Source organism: Nycticebus coucang, chromosome 13 (genome assembly GCF_027406575.1).
Source record: "Nycticebus coucang isolate mNycCou1 chromosome 13, mNycCou1.pri, whole genome shotgun sequence".
Lineage (NCBI taxonomy): Eukaryota > Metazoa > Chordata > Mammalia > Primates > Lorisidae > Nycticebus > Nycticebus coucang.
The window spans coordinates 21,425,657-21,449,950 of record NC_069792.1 but is presented as its reverse complement, the minus strand read 5'-3'; the positions used below and the strand labels follow the sequence as shown (position 1 = coordinate 21,449,950).

At 37.7% G+C, this 24,294-nt stretch overlaps 1 long non-coding RNA gene across 1 annotated transcript in view; it reads right to left on the bottom strand.

The window, feature by feature from the left end:
• The window catches only part of LOC128563739 (uncharacterized), a 104,442-nt gene that overhangs the window by 23,926 nt on the left and 56,222 nt on the right, over positions 1-24,294 (bottom strand). The window contains exon 2 of the long non-coding RNA XR_008373872.1: positions 18,476-18,617. This is a non-coding gene — a long non-coding RNA (uncharacterized LOC128563739). The remainder of the gene's footprint in view (positions 1-18,475; positions 18,618-24,294) is intronic.

The window sequence follows — 24,294 nt, the reverse complement described above, 5'->3', positions numbered from 1 at the left end:
GTATAAAGAAAGATATATAATCTCACCTTACAATTGTGAGAAATTATAAATCATCAAAAGATTGAACTATCTCGTGGCTAGAAAAATATAGAATCATTATGTTTACAGTAGTATTCAGCAAAGATGATGTCTTAATTTTGAAAGCCCATGGCAGATATCAAAAAAGATAAATTTGGGGGCGGCGCCTGTGGCTCAGTGAGTAGGGCGCCGGCCCCATATGCCGAGGGTGGCGGGTTCAAACCTAGTCCCGGCCAAACTGCAACAAAAAATAGCCGGGCGTTGTGGCGGGCGCCTGTAGTCCCAGCTACTCGGGAGGCTGAGGCAAGAGAATCACATAAGCCCAAGAGTTAGAGGTTGCTGTGAGCTGTGTGACGCCACGGAACTCTACCCGAGGGAGGTACAGTGAGACTCTGTCTCTACAAAAAAAAAAAAAAAAAAGATAAATTTGGATTCCACTAACATGTATTGAACACCTGTGTACCATCCGTTGTGACTGACTCTCATATGTTAACTCATTTAGTCCTCACAAAACTCTGTGAGATAAATATTATACCACTTTTTCCAGATAAGATTCATAGATGTTCAGAGACTATTAAGGATAACCCAGCTGGAGTTTCCCCGTTTTCTGACCCCAAGTCCCAATGCTTTGTGTTTAATAATGCTGATTCTTCAGTGAATGGAGAAAAAAGTTTTTTTCTAACTACCCTAGTCTTGAAAAAAAGCAATCCTTTTGTTAAAAGTTTATTCATGTAAAAAAATTGTGAGGCAGTGCCTGTTGCTCAGTGGGTAGGGCGCTGGCTCCATATACTGAGGGTGGCATGTTTGAACCCAGCCCCAGCCAAACTGCAACAACAACAACAAAAAAATAGCTGGGCGTGTAGCGGGCACCTGTAGTAGTCTTAGCTACTCAGGAGGCCGAGGCAAGAGAATCGCCTAAGCAGAAGAGCTGGAGGTTGCTGTGAGCTGTGATGCTACGGCAGGCACTCTACCAAGGGCGACAAAGTGAGACTCCGTCTCTTAAAAAAAAACAAAAAACAAAACTTAATATATTCTTCACTGTTAGAAAACTTAATATGTTCTTCACTTTCCCACAATTATCTGTATTTTCAAATTTCGGCTGCTATGGTTTTAAATCAATTATATTGTTTCAAAGGTTTTTTGACAACAAAACATGTTACATTAAGTAATGTGTGTTTTGTTATAAAAGTTTTACCCAAAGATCCAAAATCAATCAATAAGTTCACCATACTAAGATGGCTATGATGGGCCAGGTGCAGTGGCTCATGCCTGCAATTCTAGGACTCTGGGAGGCCGAGGCAGGTGGATTGCTTGAGCTCAAGAGTTTGAGACCAGCCTGAGCAAGAGCAAGGCCCAGTCTCTACTAAAACTAGAAAAATTAGCTGGGCATAATGGCACCTACCTATAGTCCCACCTACTAGGAGGCTGAGGCAAGAAGATTGCTCAAGCCCAAGAGTTTGAGGTTGCTATGAACTATGATGCCACAGCACTCTACCCAAGGAGACAGAATGAGACTCTGTCTCAAAAAATTTTTTAAAAAATGGCTATGATGCTGTAACAAAAGAAAGATAATATCTTTTTCTCACTCATTGCTAGGTTCATGGCTGAGTCTCCTATGCCAAAAGGCAGATTAGTAAGAGAAGAGCATACAAATTTATTTAGTACAACTTTTATATGACACAGGATCCTTTAGAAATGAAGACCCAAAGAAACAGAAAAATCTTCATATTTTTATGGTTTGGTTGAATGAAAAGTAGCCAGTCGGTGGAAGTGTGAGTGGAGAACGTATAATCTAATGGTAATGCACCAGGGGGAACTCAGCAAGGCCTTCTGTTTAGATTCTTCCTTGTTCCTATGTCTTCAGAGATAAGGACATTCCTTTCCTCCAGGTATAGGGAGGATCCCTCTGGAAGGAGTACTTTAGAGAAAGATCAGAGAATCTGTTATGGCCTGCTTCAGGGGAGAACAGCAGGAGAAGGTCTGAGAGACCTTCCTGCTTCTGCTGTTTCTCAAATGGGAAGGTGCAATATTGGGAAGGTCCAATGCTAATAAACAATTCATTTAAATAAGGATTCTGGGAACAAGGCACTGTTTAGTGCTTAATTTTGCTTACCACACTGTATCTTGTCAATTGGTTACATCATGGAGGGGACTGTTCAATTTAGAAATTGGAGGCATGTTGATATGTGGGTCTGCTAATAGTAGATACAGCAACATGCCCCCAAATGCCTGTGATGTCAACATCACAGTGTCTGCGGCTTGTGAGATAATTTTTAAGTTTGGCCAAAGGAAAAGAAACTAATTATGCTTATTAACCATTTGCTTTAATACAAGAACACATCGATAAGTTAGACTTGCAGAAATATTTGATGCAGCCTGTGACCCTCTTTTTCACTACTTTCTTAGACCTCTAGAAGTAGAGAATAATGAGGTTAGCAACTTCCTATTTTAAACTTTACTCATTGACATTCTGTTTAAAAAGTCATCATTCTGGTTTATAAATTAGTCCCATACACTTAATTAGTACATGTTAGCTCTTTAAGGTATATGTTGATGGTTTAACTTTGACTAGTTCTTGCTGGTTGGTGCTTTATAGGCAAACACAGCAACTGAATCTTAATGTTTAATATCCCCATATCAAAATCATTTATATTATTCTATGACTCATCAAACAGAAAACCATGTACTCACCCAGCAAAAAGGGTTTAATCTATAGTACATTATATTGTTCAACAAATAGCTGTGGGCTACTATGTGATTGAGGAGTGAACAAGACAGAAATGATCACTACATCCATGGGGTTGGAAAGATGTATCCAACTACTGGAAAATGTCCTAGTGCCTACAGCTGCATAACAAACTACTCCCAAATTTTGTGACTTGAAATAGCAACCATTTTATTATACTTATAGGTTCCACGGGTGAGGAATTTGGATAGAGCATGGTGGGAAGAGTTGATTTCTTTTCCATGATATCTGGGACCTTGGGCGGAAAGACATTAAAGCTGAAGGCAGCTCAACTGCAGGAAGCTGAAATCATGTCCTTTACTTACATAACTGAGCTGGGTGAATCAAAGACTAAGACTGCCAACCAGAGCTCCCACATGTGGCCTCTCTAGGTGACATCACTTCCTCCCAGGGAGGCAGCCTCAGGGTAATCGGATTAGTTCCCCATTCCCATTCTCACATGGCAATTCAGGACTCAAAGCAGGAGTGTTCTAGCTAACATGGCAGAAGTGGCATCAATTTTTATGACAAAGCCTCGGAAGTCACCATTCCACCATACTCTCTGAGTCAAAGCAGTCACAAGCCTAACCAAATTTAAGGAGAGAGTAATCAAATTCTCTTTCCGTTTTTTACTGCTATAACATTATACCTGAAGCTTGGTAATTTATAAAGATAAGAGGTTTGTCTCACATTTCTTGTGGCTGCAAAGTTCAGAATTGGATAGCTGATTCTGATCAGGGCCTCCTCATGCTGTTTCCACTCCTGGCGGAAAGTGGAAGGGGAGCAGGCATGTGCAAAGAGATCACATAGCAACAGAGGAAGCAGGAAGAGAAACCGAGGAAGCAGGAAGAGAAACCGAGGAGGCCAGACTTTAACAACACACTGGGGAATTAATCCATTCCCACAAGAGTGAGAACTCATTAATCAGTTCATGAGGGATCCATCTCAGTGATCCAAACACCTCCCACTAGCCTGGGAGCCCGTAGCACAGTGGTTATGGCACCAGCCACATACACTGAGGCTGGTGGGTTCGAATCCAGCCCAGACCAGCTAAACAACAATGGCAAAGACAACAAAAACACAGCCGCGCATTGTGGCAGGCGCCTGTAGTCCCAGCTACTTGGGAGGCTGAGGCAAGAGAATCACTTAAGCCCCAGAGTTGGATGTTGCTATAAGTTGTGACGCCATGGCACTCTACCGAGGTTGACATAATGAAACTCTGTCTAAAAAAAAAAAAAAAACACCTCCCACTAGGCTCCCCACTCCCAACATGGCCACACTGAGGATCAAATTTCAGCAAGAGATTTTGTGAGGGGAAAAGCCACATCCAAACCATAGCACTACCACAGTGTATTAGTGGTGAGAATGCTACTGTTAATAATTCTTTATAAAAATGACTAACATTTGTTGGGTACTTATTGTGAGTTCCAAGACTATTCTAAAACTTTTACATGTGCTAACTCATGTAGTTCTCAAAGCAGGCCTAGAAGGTGATTTTATCATTGCTTTTTTACAAATAAAAAAAATCACAACACAAAGAAATAAAATAACTTACCTAAGATCACACTGGAAGTGGGGAAGTCTGGGTTTGAATCCAGAGCTCCCATTTATAAGGGTTGCTGACCCATATTAATTTTTTTTAATTGCATTATAGATTATTGTACTTGCTGTTTCTCTTTGTTTATTGATACTTCTGAAATGAGACAGAACAGAAACCTTGCACTCCCAAGTTTCTATACACAGAGTGCTTTACAAACTGACCAGATATAAGGACCATGCGGCATGCTAAGAGCACAAATTTGGGACCCCACTCCACATATTTTGGCTCAGAATCTTCAGAGAAAGGGCCTGGGTAATTGTATTTTAACAAGCCCTTCTAATTAAGTAAAGCCAGGAATCTTTACTATATGGTGTATTGTATCTGAGCTCTTCCAAATCTATGTGGCTTTTCTTTTTCCTTCTCTTTGTTGTAGCTGTCAGAAACCACTTACATAACCACTCAACCATTTAACTAGTGTTTTATGTAATAAGGAAGTTCTTGCCTCTTAAAGGCTGGTAAGAATTTGATAGCTAAAGGATTCCCAGCAGTCCTAAAGCATGATGTAGCATCTTAGAGTTGTAGTTACTCCTAAAGTGTTTTCAGATGAGGCATGATGCACATGGGACGGGAGGCATTGCCATCTTTGTCATCTGCCACAACAGAGCAGTGAGAACCTGGAACAACAGGCAAATATGAGTGACTGTCTAGGTCAAAGGAAGCAGTTTCCTCTTACATAAAAAATACCTTTAAAAAAGATTTAATGATAGAGTTATGATTTAATCATTAAATGTAGAAATGGTGGAAAGTGGAATTAAATCCACAATTAAATCTAGAAATGTGAATTTGTTGTATAATTTTGTTTTCCAAACTTTTTATAATGTCTGTTTTTATTGTGAGATAAAAAAGCATAACATTTTTACTCAAACTGGAAAAAAAATTGTGAAAGCAATTCAGCTGCCACTCAAGGATATCATTTGTCTTCTTATTTGGAACAAGCATTTATATATGTATCACTAAATAGTCTAAATTAAAAACAACCCTACTAACATCTACTATATGATAATTTGCTATATGTCTCATTCAGTTCTCACAATAATCATATGAGCTATTCTTACCATTTCACAGAAGAAAACACTAAGGTTTAGATGAACTATAGTCATGTGCCCAAAGTTTAATGCCTAGGATGTTACAGAACTGAAATTTGAACCAAGCAAAGCAACAGATCATTAAATAGCTCTACATTGGTCTTTATGCTAATAAAGGCCATATATTCATTAATATCCTGTATAAGCATATACCGTATTTAATAGCCATGTAATAAAAAGCCTATTTTACTTGAATAGGTAGCTTCTCTATACATGGAAAAGGGAGTTAAATATATTATAAAAACATATTATAGAACATATTTTTAAAAGTACACAAAAGAGCAATTGGATAGGGACATAACTATATAATAAGTATTTGTCTGAAAGGCACATAGCAAATTTTATACAAGTAATCTAATTTAACCAGCAAGTATATATGGAATTTGGTCACCATTTTTTACAGTTAACAGATTAGTTTGAAAAGATAAGACACAAATATTCATCTAACAAAAAGAACTTTAGTTGTTTAGCAAACACTAGCAAAGGAAATAAAATGCTATTTTATAGAGAAAATAAGCACAGCCTTGCTACCAGACATTGCTAGTATTATATAACAGTCATTGAATTATAGATATTGGGATGTCATCCAAAGAGGGTCAAGATTTTACCCATAAGGTGATTCTAAAGTGTAAACTCCAAAGACAATGTTATAATGAGGCTTCGATGTATCTAGAGTCCAAATCTTACAAATGGCCACTTGGGAATCATTAAAACAGTGATTCTCAACCTGTGGGTCGTGACCCACAGGAACTGTATTAAAGGGCCATGGCATTAGGAAGGTTGAGAACCACTGTATCTTCAGCTAGTTGTGAATGAGTTAGATGTGGAAATTCCCTTATTGTCTCTTCTGTACAGTTCTGTACTATTTGCACAGTAGATTTTCAAATAGACTGATAATTCTATTGTTAATTTCCCAATTATGGGAAAACAAAGTACCAGTTTATATTAACCAAAAGCTTCAATTGAAAGTTTTTGAAAACTTTGTTTTTCCAAGCTTTTTGAGACCACCTTGTGTGGGTCTTATGTTAAAAGTAAAGGTGTAAGACACTGGACTTGAAACTCACTTTCACTACATTTCTAAGCAAATTCTCTTGGGTACTGGTTTCCTTATCTATTAATTAAAGGTGTTACTTGACCTATTCAGCTCTCAGAGTGGCGTGAGGAGCACATAGCACAAAAAATATAAGAAAATGAACACTGTGAACTGGAAAGGACTATGTATGTGACTAAAGAGGTTATTATTATTATAAGCAGTACAATAATAACAACGTCTTCTCCTCTCCCCCAAACTCTAGGAAACCCAAGTTGTTTGCTGGTTTTTCTTCATCAGTGTACGAAAGATGCCATGCAGTCTGTCCTGCCAACATTTTTCAGTCTGCAGAACAAATAAAAATGGATCTGTAGAGGGATTCCTGGCCTTGGTCCTATACAAATAAAAATGTGTTCTATTCATGATGATTTATACATAACCAAGACATCCCACACATTTCCTCATAGGAAGGGTTAATCGTAGGCTATTAAAGATACACAAATGGTCTGGTAGCCTGCACCACTCTACTATGAGGTTGCAGAGAGCTCCACAAAGTCCCATTTGGCAATGTTGATTTAACACCTCATAAAAATCCAGCTCTTTAGAGGAGCACTCTGGTTTTCAGGCTGGGGACATAGTAAGAAGAGTTTAAAACAGGTCAATTAGCCAACTTTTTTTCTAATCTAAAAGCTTGTCCAGAGCATGATAGGACAGATTTTTAAGTGTGGTCAAAGAGAACTGTGAGTACTTTGTCAGTGCACCAAGAGGACTAGTGGCTTTTCTCTGCAAGTTACATTTTATTTAGTTCCACATTCCTTTATATGTTTCATAAAATTGATGTTTTCAATTATTGGATTTTCTTAAATAAAACATTTATAATCTAGTTACCCTAAAGGTAGAGTAATACTTTCAGAATTAATACCTTTCTCTGCAGGCAATATTATATTTTCAGAATAGTTTTATATTATTAATTAAATGAGACAACTCTGAAATATCATCTAGGTTCCAGAGAGATTCTGGGGCATAGTTTTAGGTTAAGAAATGATACCCTCCTCTTTGGATTAAACATTTCTGGCAAATAAAAAAATGAGAGTTTCATTATATTAATAAATAAATAAAACTCATCCTGAAAATCCCCAAATTTATTTCCTTGAGAACATTTCCATGGATTACATAAACAGGAAAATAGCTGAATGAGTTGTTCCACCTAATCTTTTATCTGGGTCTTTAGGAATAGCCTGTAATAATAAATATGCCAAGTAACTGAATTTTTGATATTAGAAACATGATTGTTTTAAAGAAATTATTTTATATTTCCAAATTCTTGGAGCATAAGGCCAAGTCTCTTTGTAGCTCCTGGAACCATAAGTGCATGCTCCTCCTGCCACAGAACAACCCATCTAGGGTCCTGGAGACCAAGGAGAAGGCAATGGACCGGGAGGGATTACATCAGAAGGAGCCCTTTTCAGCAGTGCAGCCAGAGGAATAAGGACCTACTGAAATCATGAAGCTGACCTTTGCCCCCAAATAAAGTGGTATCTTTAATATTATGACAAATTCTCCAAATTCCCTTTTCTTACTCTCCCACACACTCTTTCCATACCGCTCATTTCAGGAATATGTCCTTAACCCGTGCAAACAGAAAAAGCTCTAGTCCCAGCTCCATAAATAGTTAACTGCATTAGTATTAGGTACAGTACTATCCCTAATTCTTAGATATCTTACTTTTACTTTTTAATTAACATTATTTTATTTTCAGGGTACAACAAAGAGAAAGTTTAGAGCACTTCCAAAGACAGTTGAAAGTGGGTCCTTTTCATGAAGGAGCAGAGGTGAGAGAGACAAACTAAGATTATTTTAATTGATAAATCATAATTGTATACATTTATGGTGTACAATGTGATGTTTCAACATTTGTACACAATGTGGAACAAGTCAAGCTAATTCACGGATCTGTCACCTCACTTATCACTTTAAATTTGTTTTTGTATTTTTTAACTTATTTTTTTTTTTATAGTGAGACATTAAAAATTTACTTTCAACTTTTTTTTTGACAGAGTCTCACTCAGACACCCTAGGTAGAGTGCCATGGCTTCATAGCTCACAGCAACCTCAAACTCTTGGGCTCAAGTGATCTTCTTGCCTCAGCCTCCCAAGTAGCTGGGCCTTCAGATGTACATCACAATTCCAGCTAGTTTTTCTATTATTAGTAGAGACAGGGTCTTGCTCATCATCAGGTTGGTCTCCAGCTCCAGTGCCTGAGCCCACCACCTGAAGGACCTCAGGATAATTCCACTCTGTTGGTCATGTAGTGTATATGTATACACCAAAAACCCTAACCACAAGCCCAGAAAACCTGTTGACATTGAGAGGTCTGTGGATCACTCTACCACATCTACCACTATAGGGGTCTGGATACTCCTCCTGGGGGCCTGAGGATGGCCCCACCTCGTCTGCCATCACCACTATGGCCAGCACCCACCAGCAAATATCACATGGAAGCTTAAGGACTGGACTACACAGCCAAACACATCTATCTCCAAAACCTAAGAGTGCCACCTGGGATCCTAAGGGTTGTCCTAACACTGCTACTACTATTGCCCACACCACACATGCTAGTCAGGGGACTAAGAATTACCCACTCACCCAACCCACAGCTACCACTACCAGTACCTAAGCAAGGCTGATTCTTGGAGGCCTAAGAATCAGCCCGTTTGACCCACTAACATTCATGCCTGCAGGTGTCACCCAGGGCCCCAACGGCAGGCACACTTTACCCACCACTGCCATCAGGAGGGCCTAATGACTGGCCCACCTGGCATCCTATCCTCAGCAAAGCCTCATCAAAGTCACTACTAACACTATAGTTTAAGGCCTGGAAAAAAATCAGGTAACACTTATGATGCTTACAGTCAAAGAAATAAGATGAGATGGAGACTACAGTATTGAACATAACCCAATCAAAGCTAAACCAACCAACACCATAAATGTATCTTCAGTAAAGATCTCACCTATGCAAAAATTTTGAAAAAGGGACTGTTATACCACATACACAGATATACATATCAAAGAAAGGACGCAAGAATCATGAAAAAGCTAGGAAATATGATACATTCATGGGAACATAATAATTTTCCAGCAACACATTCTAATGAAAAATAAATTTATGAAATGCCTGAAAAAGAATTCAGAATTATGGTCTTAAAGAAGCTCAGTGAAATCCAAGAGAACAGAGATAAATAATACAAAAAAAAAATCAGTAAAAACCATTTCAGCTATGATTTAATAAAAAAAATTTTTCAGGATATGAACAAGAAATTTACAAAAGACATAGACATTATTAAAAAAATAATACAAATCCTTAAACTGAAGAATTCAATAAATGACATAAAAAACACACCCAAGAGCTTTAACAACACAGTAGACTAAGCAAAAGAAAGAATTTCAGAACTTGAAAACAGGTCTTTAGAAATAGCTTAATTGGGCGGCGCCTGTGGCTCAAGGAGTAGGGCGCTGGCCCCATATGCCGGAGGTGGTGGGTTCAAACCCAGCCCCGGCCAAAAATTGCAACAAAAAGAAAAAAAAATAGAAATAGCTTAATCATAAAAAAAAAAAAAAAGGATATGGCCTACTAGAGCCTGCTTCCACAGAGGCTCCCATCCAGAAGGAGAGTTAAAGGACAGAAGTTTAGCAAGTAAGTTGATAGTTTATAGCTAAGCCAACAGAAAAGGTTGAAGAATGCACATCAACCCTACTAAGGTGAGCTGTGACCCCAAGGAAATGAACAATAGGTACAAAATCCATTGCCAAGTCCCCTCCCACATGAGAATGGCTCACAGTATACTCTATACCAGGGGACCTCAAACTACGGCCCACAGGCCACATGCGGCCTGCCAAGGACGTTTATCCGGGCCACCAGTTATTTTTGCCGCCCTGCCTGTCCTGCTTAGCAGCCAACTAGTCCTGGGCCGCAGTGCGCATGTGTGGAATGTGTGCCAACTCTCCGACTCCGCTCCTTCTCTCTGTCTCTCCCTGCTGGGTGTTTTTGCCGTCCTGCTTAGCAGCCCACTTGTCCCAGCTTGCAGTGCACGTGTGTGGAATGTGCCCCACGCTTTCCGACTCCCCTCCTTCTCTCTGTCTCTTGACTCCTCCTCTCAGTCTCTGGTGTAATTGGAGGAGTCACCAGGTTGACTGTGCAGAGCCTGCTGCTGCCTAAGGACTGAGGTAAGTACAAGTTAGGATTTCTTTTATTTATTTATTTTTTGAAGTTAGGAGGTCTATCTTTTTTTTTATTTTGCAGTTAGTAGGGCCTTTTTTTGCAGTTAAGGGAGGTCTTTTTTTCTGAAGTTTAGGTCTTTTTTTTCTTTGCAGATAGAGAAGAAGAGCCTTTTTGAAGTTAGAAGAGCCTCTTGTTTTGAAGTTAGGAGAGCCTTTTTTTTGAAGTTTGTTAGTTGGTTGGGGGTGGTTTCTAGGGGGGCTGCATCACAGTGATAACACAAATAGTCAGCGCTCAGTGCTAATGCAAATTGTCAGTGTTCAGAGGTAATGCAAATGGTCAGAGCTCAGAGGTAATGAAAATAGTCAGTGCTCAGTGGCAATGATAATTGTAAGTGCTCGGTGTTAATGCAAATTGTCAGCAGTAAGTGCTATCACAAATGGTCAGCAGTCAGTGTTAATGTAAATGGTCAGTGCTCAGTGTTATCACATGGGGGCCCCAAACTGGTAATCTGCCTAGGGCCCCAAGGGAACTTAATCCAGCTCTGCAGACAGGAAACCCAATTTAATTGACAGTAAGTGCATTTATATTCTGATTGCTATTTAGTTGTGCCTGATGTTGTATGTTGTGTGCTGTGTAAGCCCCGGTTCATGCTGTCGCAATCTTTGAGCAGTGCATTAGATTCAGAAGAAAAAAGGCATATGGAATAAGGCATCCCCCAGGCACATCATAATTAACTTCACTAAAGTTAAAATGAAGGAGAAAATTCTGCAAGCAGCCAGATGGAAGAAAACCATAACCTATAAGGGGAAGAATATTAGAATGACTGCAGATCTCTGCTGAAACCTTTCAAGCTAGAAAAGGGTGGTCATCGCCTTAATCTCCTAAAACAAAATAACTTTCAACCCAGGATCCTGTACCCAGCGAAACTGAGTTCCATTTATGATGGAGAAATTAAGTATGTTAATGACATTCCCATGTTGAAGAAATTTGCCATAACTAAATGAGCCCTCGACGATATTCTTAGACCTATCTTCAATAATGACCAGCACAATCCTCCACCACAAAAGTTAACTCACTCAGAAATTTTTGATCAAATTCCAACTTCCACACTGGCAAAAGGATTAAAAATGTCCACTGGACATTCGAAAAATGTGATACCCAAAATTCTGTAAGGCTTTTCAGTATTTGCAATTAATGTGAATGGCTTAAATTGCCCTCTACAGAGGCACAGATTGGCTGACTGGATATAAAAACATAGGCAAGATATCTGCTGCATACAAGAATCACACCTTGCAAATTGGGTCATCTACATTTCAGGCAAATGGAAATCAGAAAAAAGCAGGTGTTGCAATTTTATTCACAGATACAATAGGCTTTAAATCAACAAAAGTAAGGAAAGATAAGGACTGTCACTTCATATTTGTTAAGGGTAATACTTGACATGATGAGATCTCAATTATTAACATTTATGTGCCCAACCAGAATTCGCCTCAATTGATAAGAGAGACTCTAACAGACATGAGCAACTTGATTTCCTCCAGCTCCGTAATAGTTGGAGATTTTAACACTTCCTTGTCAGTGTTGGATAGATCCTCCAAAAAGAAGATAAGCAACGAAATTTTAGATTTAAACTTAACCATTCAACACTTGGATTTAACACACATCTACCAAACATTTCATCCTAATAAAACTGAATACATATTCTTCTCATCAGTCCACTGAACATACTCCAAAATCGATCACATCTTAGGTCATAAGTCTAACCTCAACAAATTTAAAAGAATAGAAATTATTCCTTGCATCTTCACAGACCATCATGGAATAAAAGTTGAACTCAATAACAACAGGAATCTGCATATTCATACAAAAACATGGAAGCTAAATAACCTTATGCTGAATAATAGCTGGGTCGTAGATGAGATTAAGAAGAAAATGACCAAATTTCTATTCTTTTAAATTTGTTGAGGAGAGATCAAACTTTCACTCTTTGCAGATGATATGACTGTGTATCTGGAAAGCACCAGGGATTCTACTACAAAACTCTTAGAAGTGACCAAGGAATACAGCAGCATCTCAGGTTACAAAATCAACATTCATAAATCGGTAGCCTTTATATATACCAACAATAGTCAAGCTGAAAATACAGCCAAGGACTCTATTGCGTTCACAGTAGTGCCAAAGAAGATGAAATATTTGGGAGTTTACCTAACAAAGGATGTGAAAGATCTCTATAAAGAGAACTATAAAACTCTAAGGAAAGAAATAGCTGAAAATGTTAACAAATGGAAAAACATACCATTGTTCATGGGCGAGAAGAATCAACATTGTTAAAATATCCATACTACCCAAAGCAATATACAATTTTAAAGCTCTACTGTCATACTTTAAAGATCTTGAAAAAATAATGCTTCATTTTATATGGAATCAGAAAAAAACCTCGAATAGCCAAGACATTACTCAGAAATAAAAACAAAGCAGGAGGAATTATGTTACCAGACCTCAGACTATACTATAAATTGATAGTGATCAAAATAGCATGGTACTGGCACAAAAACAAAGAGGTAGATGTATGGAACAGAATAGAGAACCAAGAGATGATCCCAGCTACTTACTGTTAGTTGATCTTTGACAAGCCAATTAAAAACATTCAGTGGGGAAAAGATTCCCTATTTAACAAATGGTGCTAGGTGAACTGGCTGGAGACCTGTAGAAGACTGAAACTGGACTTTCAGCATTAACTAATATAGACTCTCACTAGATTAAAGATTTAAACTTAAGACATGAAACTATAAAAATACTAGAAGAAAGTGGAGAGAAAATATTTGAAGAAATCAGCCTGGGCAAATGTTTAATGAGGAATACTCCTGGGCAATTGAAGCAGCACCAAAAATACACTAATGGGACTTGATCAAACTAAAAAGCTTCTGCACAGCCAAGAACACAGTAAGTAAAGCAAGCAGACATAAATCATAACTGCGTACATTAATGCAGTCATGGGGTACAAAATGCTGTTTTTATATACAAGTAAAACCAGCAGAATGGGAGAAGATATTTGCAGGTTATATCTCCAACAAAGGTTTAATAACCAGAATCCACAGAGAACTCAATCGTATTAAGTAAAAAAAGGACAAGTGATCCCATCTCAGGGTGGGCAAGGGACTTGAAGAGAAACTTCTCTGAAGAAGACAGGTGCACAGCCTACAGACATATGAAAAAATGTTCATCATCCTTAATCATCAGAGAAATTCAAATCAAAACTACTTTGAGATATCATCTAAATCCAGTAGATTAGCCCACATCACAAAATCCCAAAACCAGATATGTTGGCATGGATGTGGAGAAAAAGGAACACTTCTACACTGCTGGTGGGAATGGAAACTAGTATGTTCCTTTTGGAAAGATGTTTGGAGAACACTTAGGGATGTAAAAATAGACCTGCCATTCGATCCTATAATTCCTTTACTAGGTATATATCCAGAAGACTAAAAATCACATTATAACAAAGATATTTGTACCAGAATGTTTATTGCATCCCAATTCATAACTGAATTGGGTCATGGAAGAAGAAGTCATGGAAGAAGCCCAAGTGCCCATCGACCCATGAATGGATTAATAAATTGTGGTATATGTATACTATGGAATATTATGTAGCCTTAAAGAAAGATGGAGACTTTACCTCTTACACATTTACATGGATGGAGCTGGAACATATTCTTCTTAGCAACATATCTCAAGAATGGAAGAAAAAGTATCCAATGTACTCAGCCCTACTATGAAACTAATTTATGGCTTTCATATGAAAGCTATAACCCAGTTATAACCTAAGAATATGGGGGAGGGGAAGAAGGAGGGGAGAGGATGGGGGAGGATGGGCAGAGGAAGGGTGATTGGTGGGATCACACCTATGGTGCATCTTACAAGGGTACATGTGAAACTTAGTAAATGTAGAATATAAATGTCTTAACACAATAACTAAGAAAATGCCATGAAGCCTATGTTAACCAGTTTGATGAAAATATTTCAAATTGTATATAAAACCATCACATTGTACCCCATGATTGTATTAATGTACACAGCTATGATTTAATAAAATAAATAAAAATAAATTTTGTTGATCAAAATTTTAAAAAAAGAGAGAGAAGAAGGAAGGAAGGAGGGAAGGAAGGAAGGAAGACAGGCAGGCAAGTCTATATGACATAGGAAATACCATAAAGCAACCAAGTATTCAAATTTTGGGTATTCCACAGGTGAAGAAAAGTTTGACACGATTAAAGAAAAAATACTATTTAATGAAATAATAGCTGAAAAATCCCCAAGAATGAGATTTAGACAGACAGCTATAGGAACCCAGCCCTGGCCAAAAACTGCAAAAAAAAAATGTTAGCCAAGAATACTATAACAGCAAAAAATATCCTTTACAAATAAAGGAGAAACTAACACTTTCTTGGACTAGCAAAACCTAAATTAATTCATCAAAAAATTATACTAGTCCAACAAGAAATGCTTGAGGGTATCCTAAACTTGGAAACAAAAGAATGATATCTACTATCATAAAAACAGACAAAAGTAAAAAGCTTACTGGTAGAGCAAGAAGCACACATAGGAGGGAGAAAAGGGACTCAAATGTTGCTACTACACCAAACTGCAATAATAAACAATGAGAGAGAAAGAAAGGAATAAAGGATCTATAAAACAACTAAAAAACAATTATCAAAATGACAGAAATTAGATCTCACATATCAACAATAATCTTAATGTAAACATAATAAATTTTTCAATGAAAAGATATAGACTGGTTGAATGGATACAAAAAACAATGACCCAACTATAAGCTATCTTTAAGAAACTCATCTCACGTCTTAAGACTGAAAGTAATGGAAAAAAAAATTTCACATGAATGGAAATCAAAAGCAAACAGGAGTGCTTATAGTTTTATCACATAAAACAGACTTTAAATCAAAAAGAGTTAAAAGAAACAAAGGCCATTTTAAATGATAAAGAGATCAATTCACCAAGAGCATATAATAATTCTAAGTATATATGCATCCAAAAAAGGAACAGCCAGATATATAAAGCAAATATTATCAGCTCTAAAGGGATAGGTAGACTCCAATATAACAATAGCTGGGCACTTCCACAGCCCTTACCCAGCAACAGACAGATCATCTAGAGAGAAAATTAGCAAAGAAACTACCCAAGTGCCCTTCAACACATGAAGGAATTTATAAATTGTGGTATATGCATACCATGGAATACTATTCAGCCACTAAAAAACTAGAGATTTTGTATCTTTTGTCACAAATTGGACTGATTTGGAGAGTACTCTCCTAAGCAAAGTATCACAAAAATGGAAAAACAAGCATCACATACATTAATTTGAAACTAGTAGATTAACAACTACATGCTCGTATTCAATTCAATTCAATTCAATTCAATTCAATTCAATTCAAGTAAGGGGTAGGGAGATGGAGTTGGGCAAATTCCCACCCAACAGGTACATTGCATGGGTACATGCCATATTTCCTGGGTGAAGGACACAACTACAAATCAGACATTAACCTTATAAAAGCATACTATGTAATCATATGTTCCCTCATATTAACCTGAAATTTAAAAATAAAAAATGGATTTAAACTGCACATTAGACCAAATGAACCAAACAGACATTTACAGAACATTTCATCTAACAGCTACAGAATACTCATCCTTCTCATATCAGCACATGGAACATTTTCCAACATTTCCATCAGCACGTGGCCATGCTTTAGTACACAAAAATAGTACTACAAATTGTTTTAAAAAATCAAAATTGTGGGGCTGGACATAGTTTTGTTCATGCCTGTAATTCCAGCACTCTGGGAGGCTGAGGTGTGTGGATCACTTGAGTTCAGGAGTTCGAGATCAGCCTTAACAAGAGCAAGACCCTGTCGCTAAAAAACAGCTGATTATTGTGTTGGGTGCCCATAGTCCCCACGAGGCTGCTAATGAGGCTGAGGCAAGAGGATCACTTAAGCCCAAGAGTTTGAGGTTTCTGTGATCTATGATGCCATGGCACTCTTCCCAGGGTGACAGAGTGAGACTGACTCTGACTGGAACAAAATAGAGACCCCAATGTTGGAAGTGGGACAAATGGGAGATATTTGGGTCAGAGAGGCAGTTCCCTCCTAAGTAGATTAATTTCCTCCTCCAAGAGGAGGTGAGTAAATTCTTACTCTGTTAGTTCTTGCAAGAATTGATGGTTACAAAGAGCCTGGTACCCCCTACTTCCTCTCTCCTCATGTGATCTCTACACACAACAGTTTCCCTTCACTTTCTGCCATGAGTGGAAGCAACCTGAGACCTTTTCCACAATTTGAGCAGATGCTGGCACCACACTTCTCATACAGCCTGAGGAACCATGAGCCACATGAACCTCTTTTCTTTATAAATTCTCCAGCCTCAGGTATTCCTTGACAGCTACACTGAATAGACTAAGACAGGTACTATCATACAGTTAGATAAAGGTCTAAGTCCCAATGTTCAATAGTAGAGTAAACATAGGGTGACTATAATTAACAACAATGAATTATGTATGTCAAAATAGCTAAAAGTGAGGACTTGAAATATTCTCAACAAATTTATCATTGAGATGATAAATGCTTGAGGTGATGGCTATCCTAAACACTCTGACTTAATCATTACACATCCTATGCATGTAACATAATATTGCATGTACTCTATAAATATGTACAATTGTTATGTATCATTACAAAACTACCTCTCGTTTCCCATACATCCCATTATACAGAGAGAAATTTGATTTTTATGATGATGATCTTGGGTTTTACTCTCTCCCAATTGTGAAGGCCTCCTTAACTAGAATGATGTTCATTGAAAGAGGTGATGCTACTGAATTATCACCACAGTACATGAACTTTAAATGATTTTTTCCAAGAGTGTTAAAGGATTATCTTTGAGCCACATTTCTCTAGAGTAGTCCTCCTTTTGAACAATGGCTATTTTTGGCAAATCAAGAAGGTAAGCAGTGTTAGAGACACAGCTTTTGGAACAGTTTCTCTAATGCAGAATGACCTGGGCCATATGGGAATTGAACCCTGGCCTCATTAGTACCATGTTTCCAACTAGCTCAGCTAACTCTACCAGGCAGGGAGTACCTTGCAGATTTTGAACTGTTCGGAAAAATGTGTACTTGTCAAATTGCTAGGAAAGGGTGTTAAGAATTACTGAACATACCATTATTTCTATTAGTATGAGAATTAGACTAATACACATACTGAGAAATCTAGTTTTAATCTAAAACTTTATCTTAGGTTTATATTGGCACATGGTTGGCATTTAATAAATACTTTCTGAGTTGACTGATCACTGAAGCTAAATTCTTAAGTTCATATATAATAATAAAAATAGTAACATGCCTAAGGATCAAAATAACAGTAAGTGAAGGTATGTCAGTATTTTATATGACTTCGCCTGGCCAGTTAAGAACCAGGTGTTCAAAGCTTTAACTATTACTATAGTTACGGTTCAGGAAAGAGTTTTATATGTGCTTTCCTGAAGGTAAAGTACTTAGCCTTCTGAGTCAACTTTATAGCCCCTTTCTGCTTTCACCTTAATGGATAACATCCATCCACAAATTTGTAGCATCAGTGAGCTCAAATAATGACTAGTGAGAATTCCATTCCTATTTGAAGGTTAAGACATTTTAAACTTCATCTCAAAGTGTGGCTTAATCTAAAAGTTAATCAACCTCAACCTTAGAGATTTAACAAAAACATAAAAGAATAGCTCTGAGACCAACCTGTGTTCTCCTGAAGACTCTGGAGGAAGTGAAGAGGTTGATCTCTTTATTGGATCCAGCAGAGAGGCAGCTACACAACCGACCTGCTGGTTTGAACCTCTGTAGGCCACAACAGGAAGAAAGGGTTTCCCAGTCAGCTGGCCTGTGAAGAAATAAAGACTGTAATCTCAAACATTTTGTCTTCCTAATACTTAAAAATAAATCCTGTCAGGAAACACAGACATTAAGAACTAGATTTCCTTAGTGTTCTACTTCAGGCTCTTTTTCCTGCTTTGTCTCATGATGGTGAATCATTTCCAAAGACTTTGCTAAAATTCTTCAGACCCCAACTCTTTTAACCAACCAAATCTTCCCTTAATTGTTCCCATCTATAAAATACCTTATTGATTGCACCTAGAGTTATAGACAGTAGAAGAAAAGAAAGGGAAAAAAGTACTTTCCACTTGGATCTATGTAGAAAAAAATTTATATTCTCATTTTTAGAAAGTGAGTGCAGAGGAAAAACACATAGTCTCACCAGAAACACTAGGCGGAATGGAACTGTCAGCAGCAGATCAGAATGATATTCAGTTTTTCTCTGCCATTTTATTCCTAAACTATTCAATAGAGCCACGTAGTTTTATCTTGTATGTTTGAATTAGAAAACATGATCTGAAATTGTAAAATTATTTTTCAAGAAGGAATTTTAGATTAACTTTTCCAACCTAAATTTCATTCATAAAAAGGCTAATTTGTGTCATCTTTTACCATTTTTTCCCCAGAAAATCACTTCCTTTTCCCCTGTTCTTATCCTATTGTTTAACAAATACTTTCCCCTACTTGCTAATGTCGGCTAATTTTTTACACCTGTACACCTCTGGTTATTCTTCAAACACAGAGCACTTACAACATGCCAGGTTTTGTGCTAGGTGTTGGGAAATCAAATATATCCATGCTATGATCTCTGCTTTTATGAAACTCATTTCCTACTACTCAGATAATGTGTTACCCCCTTATTTATAGCCTTGGCTACTCCAGTTGTCTTTAAATCAGATACTCCATTAGACATACCTTTCAGAATTTATTCCTTTAAGCCAAAACTTCCTTGACCTTCACACAATTGTAGGGCAGGTATCCTATGTCTATATTATACCACATCTTCTTGGAGGAGCCATTTCTTTTCAAATTTTTAGATTTGAACAGCATTTTCTTTTTCTAATTCCTTCTTTCTTGGTAATTTTATCAAAGTTATCGTCATGCCTATGTGCCCAAACACTTCAGCTTCCATAATTATATACTCGTGTTTTACCTGTTTTTCATTTTATAAAATCTTTGCTTTCTTCCCACACTTCCATGCTGTCTGCAATCCTCCCAATGCCTAATTGTCTTTTACAAGAAAGTGACACAGAAAACTTGAACTCTCATATGGGTAACTTACCTATTCATACCGCAAAATACAAAGATCAAAGGGAAAAAATACCTATTACAATCTCAATTACTTTGAAAGCAAAGTAAGTTTTTAGAAAAACTCCAACTTGAGAATTCTCAAACCCGAAAGGCTATTTAGTTCATATATTCAATATCACAAATATACATCTGCCTCCACTCAACCCAAACCAAAGTATGCTTCAGAGAGACTTCTGGAAAAGAAAAGCAAGTGTTTCCATTATTTGAATGACTAGACACCATTATCAAGAAGCCCTTGAATTTGAGTCAGTGCCAAGTCACCTACTCATCTGTGAGGCCTTCTCATCAGCCCCGCCTTCAGTACACTTGGATGAGACCCAGGTTACCGTGAATTCCAAAGGATACCCTGGGGAGTCTCAGTCCTGCCCCTTTAGGAAGATAAGGCATTGTTTGGTGCTTCCGAACTATCTGGTAAACTGGCTGGAGTTGACACTATTTCTGAACCTCCCAGAGCCTGCCCCTATGCACATTAATACCAGGGGGTACGACTGACGCGTGTTCTCTGTGCTCCTCCTCCTCCTCCATCAGGCCCTCCATCCCACCATGGCCTCAGTCCTCAGTCCCTCCTACCTCTTTACCCATAAACGTCTCAAGGATGGTGAAATTGACAGATACCAATTGAATACAAGAAATTCAAGCAATAAACAAAACAGCATTGCAAGCGTAATAAATTCACTATCACGAATTGGTTAGCAATCCAAAATGTTAATACTGGAAGATACATTTATATGTGTTTATCTAAAATGTGCACATATATTTCTGATCCCCTCTGCACAATCTCCGTGTTTCTTGCATGCTTTGAGGGAGCCAGAGAAGGCATACCTACTCCACAACATTCATTCTTCACGCTCATCCACTCCCTGGCATCCCCCTGATCTGAAATGTTAAATCTACATGAAACACTGAAAGTCCTTGTATAAGGCTGCAAATGACATTGACAGTTTGCTGGATTACTTGTGAGTTAAACTGTTCTAGCACAATGGTAGGCCCAGAGTATACCTACAACATATAGTTATTAATTAATTACAAAACTGTCACACTATTGTACATCTAAGAAATAAGTGTCTCCATTAAGTAAAAATTAGAGATTTATGATTTTGACAGATATGTACTTTTTCCTAGGGAAACTGAGATACATTCAAACTGGCATTCCAGCAGTTACATACACATCCATATTTAATTTCCAGGACTCTCCCAACCAATAGTTGTATGACTAGAAAACAAAGAGCATCTGACCAATCAATGGTAGGGAATTTAGTAGACATTATGCTTCAACCTTCCCTCCAAATTCCCTGTTTAATTGTTAATGCCATTATGAAATTTCTTACTACTGGTGGAAATGACCTTCATAAATTTCTTGAGGTTTGACTAATTGAAATATGTGACTGGGGTATCTTATCTGTAATGTATTTGACTCAAGAAGAGTAGCTGTGTTTTGTATTAAACTGGATTTGGCAGTACACATTGGGCTTACAAATCTCTAGTGTCTGACTTGTTCTAAAGCACCATTTGTTTAGGGAAGATTTGAAGAACATGAGTGAGTAAGAAAGAGTAGGTCCAGATGTTCTGCTTAAACCCAGGTGTGGCTCTGTTGTACTGTTTTGTGATGAGGAATTTTCCAGAGCACAGGAAACAGCACCTGTATGAGATTACGCACAGATTTAAACTCTTTATCAAGCTGCCTGCCTTCTGTCTGATCTCCTCCTAATTGCACTGGCTCAAATAGATCTCATGTGGAATTGGCCAAACACACAGACTTTGTTTGCCACTACTTGAATTGACTGAAAATATATAAAAAGAGCTAAGTTGTAGTTTGATTTTTTTTAAAATAAAGAAGATCAATTGCCGATGTAATGGAATCAAAGTTGAGATCACTAAAAAGATTGAGGTTCACCAAATTAATAACTAACCCAGCAATTTTTATTAATTATGGGGTGAGTTAACAAAAATTGCTATGATAGCCTCAAAAAAGACAAACATATTTCCCATACAAATTCAGTACCAAAATCAGGGTAATACTGGGGAAAAAATGGATTGCTAAGCAGCTATGATGCTGTGTTGGTATTCAACAGGTTTTGGCTATAAATCGGTTTGATGTGTGTAGATGACTTTTGGCTGCCTTATTAAAGGAAAAATTCTTCTAGTAAAAATACACAGCACCCTTTTTTATATAGTAAACAGATGTTAGCTTTTCATTGTAAAGTATTTTTGATTCAGTAGATGTCAAATATTACTTTAACAGACAGTTCCTGTCTACAAAGAATACTTACATTTGCGTGATGAAATAGCAACTCAAAAGTTTGAGGGGGGTTTTAATAGCTAATGAAGCACCATTAAAACAAATGGCTTTGAAACTCCACTCTTAGCACTTTAAAGATAATCTCTATGCATTAAAATTTCCCTGGTATATTGGTATATGATTTTGCAGTGATAAAAACCTGAAGTTAAATATGTTTATCCAACAAAACCACCCTCCCATAAGTCCATTGGGCTTTCCTAAACTGCTGATTCCTCTTTTGTTACTACAGGCCGTAAGTGCTGAATGACAGAAAACACAGTATAGACCAAATTAAATTGTGTTTCTCTAGGTAAAGCTATTTTCTGAGGCCTAAAGTCCTGAAAATTAAATATGGATGTGTATATAATTACTGGAATGCCTGTTCGAATGTGGCTTGATTTCCCTATCTGTCAAGATCCCAAATGTCTAATTTTACACAGTACAGATGACCAAATCAAACTGAGTTTCTCTATGTAGAGCTATTTTCTGAGGCCTGAAGCATGTATGAAGACCTGCAAAAAAATAGTTTTTTGTTATCTAACACCTTATAAGTCATTAGATGATTTTTGATACAGTACGTGTCTATACAGTTTGTTTAGGAAGAAATCCTGTTAACTCCAAGTTAAATGCTTCAGATTAAAAATGTTTAATTGAAGGAGTATGATACGAACGAGATGGTTTCATGGACTCAAAAGCATCTTTGCAGCATGTGCCCTGAAAAGCAAACTACTTTGCAAGTTCTCATGGCCTTTTTAACACCATCAAACTTCTCGGCCTATGTTTGTTTATCACCCCTCAGGTTATGCATTGGATCACATGGTATTCTATTTTCCAGGGAACAGCTCCTATGTTAGAAGAAGGAGTTGAGGATCAGGCAAAGGGTAGACCTGCCTGAAGCTAGCAAGTAGCGGAATTATGACTGAAACCTAGCGTTTTAAAATGTACAGAAATGGAAAAATCTTTCACTGACCCAGGAATGTTCTTGAACCATTCTACATTTAAAAGATCACAAGTAGAATATTTGTGAGCATTTGATATATCTTGCAGTTATTGAGTATAATCTTTGCAAAAGGCAGCCTATTTAGGGAGTATCATTGTACTAGGTTGAATGGTGCCCCCTCCCAAAGATGTGTCCATGTCCTAATCCCTGGCTCTTATTTGGAAAAGGGTCTTTGCAGATGTAATTAAATTAAAGACTTTGTGATGACATCATTCTGGGTTAGTTGGCGGGCCCCAAATCCAGTGACAAGTATCCTTACAAGAAGAGATGACAGAGACACAAAGATGGCCATATGAAAACAAAGGCAAAAATTGGAGATATGCATCTAAAGATCCCTGGGATTTAAAGCCTTAGGAAGGAGCATAACCCTGCTGACAACTGAATTTCAGGTTCTGACCTCCAAAACCGTGAGACATGTTTCTGTTGTTATAAGCCCCCCAGTTTGTGATCATTAATTACAGCAGCCCCCCAAAACTAATGCAATGATATTACAATGTGTTAGAGTTGAAAATTATGAACTAAATTAAATGCTTTACAAGTTATTTTAACTAAGATGCTTAGGTTTCCTTTGGAAAAGGTTCTAGGCAATCCCAAAGTGAAAATATGGCTTTTTTCTCATTTTGCCTGGAAGCTTGACTCAGATTGTAGTGTTAATGAACTTTTGAAAACTCCAGAGTCACAGAATGACACATAATTCAAATTCACAGCAAAGCTTCAGGGCCAGGGAACCAAGGCAAATCCTTAGCCCTGAAAACAATGAATAAGTGGTTGTGACTAAGGGGGGCGGTAATCACCTCGTATTTGACTACACACAACAGGCATCATGCTCTTACAGAGTAGAAAACACCATTAAACAAAGGTATTTCTCTTAGTGACTAGGTTTGGATCACACAGCATAGTCACTGTGAGGATACAGTTGGCTCTGTGGAGTCTTAGTCTAGTCCCTCAGAAACCCAGGGGCTCTGAATCCCCTGAGACAGGGACATTTAGTATCATTCCCACCACTTTAACAAGAAAAGAAATTTGAAGGAGTTTCTTAGGGAGTGACAATAGCTGCTATTCACTAACACACTCAGGCAGCTGTGTGATCAGGGT